The sequence below is a fragment of the Pyxicephalus adspersus genome, chromosome 7, assembly GCF_032062135.1.
Source record: "Pyxicephalus adspersus chromosome 7, UCB_Pads_2.0, whole genome shotgun sequence".
In the NCBI taxonomy this organism is placed as follows: Eukaryota; Metazoa; Chordata; class Amphibia; order Anura; family Pyxicephalidae; genus Pyxicephalus; species Pyxicephalus adspersus.
This window is the reverse complement of record NC_092864.1, coordinates 11,315,494-11,316,633: the sequence shown is the minus strand read 5'-3', so window position 1 is coordinate 11,316,633 and position 1,140 is coordinate 11,315,494.

The following is a 1,140-nucleotide window of genomic DNA, read 5'->3' as shown; positions in this document are numbered from 1 at the left end:
ATTGTGGCAGCGCTAAATATCAGCAGGAATAGCCAGCACTCCATTAGCCATCTTTAGGAGGCCTTTTTTACGACTTGGATAACCTTTGCCACCCACTTCGTGTCAGGCTCGCCATCCTGGCTATCCAACTGATCCCCATTGGCTTTCACGTCCAGTCATCCTTCTTCTTTGGCCAGTTGGTGTTGTCCAAGGTCTGCAGATAGCTGATCAAACACAAAAATAGGCTGTTCACAAGAATATTTATCAAATTTGGGCTTTTAAAGCCTCAGGTGTTGACTAAGCCTAATGTTACACAGGACAGTCATAATGTATGATAATTATAGACTTTTTAACAGAGAGACGTGGGATCAGCCCTCCTTACCAATGATACAGAAGCAGGGATTTTTTTTATTGCTCTTGTGATCTAAAACAGTTTTAAAAATCAACCTGACATTTATTTTAGTTTTTAAGGGTTTAAAACATTGTCACTTCAATAATGCGCATTTAGTTACATGTTGCTTAGCCAGTATTTAAGGTATCACCCTCTTCAGAATCCAAACTTTACAAAGCCAATAAGTTGATAGCCCATTATGTTTCTCAGATAAGTCTGCCGATTTTTCAGGGGATACCGGCTAATTAGGAGGCCTTTATGCTTTGAAGCAATCACCATCAATTTATCAGATATGCAAGGATATTGCTAATATATTTTAAAGCTCAGCAAAGTGTCAAGGATTCCAACCAAATTTACCTCAAAGGTTACATTAAGATAATTTAAGTTGGAATCATTAACACCTGTCTTAGCTTTTAATATATATTAACAATATTCATGCATATCTGGTATATTGATGTTGATTGCTTCTTAGTATAAAGGCCTCTTAAGTAGCCGGTAGACCCTGAAGAAGCAGTATACTTACCCGTGAAATGTGTTGACCATTCAACTTAACGGCTTTGTAAAGTTTGCACTCTTTGAAGAAGGTGATTCCTTATATGATGGTTATGCAACATGTAAGAGTATTTGCGCTATTGAATTAACAATGTTTTAATTTGTTGAAAAACTTAAATAAAGTTGATGTTTGGTACCTTACTATAGTATAGTAAGGTACCAAACATCGATTTTATTTTAGTTTGGATGAATGGGTAAGGAGGTTTGATCCCAGTTTT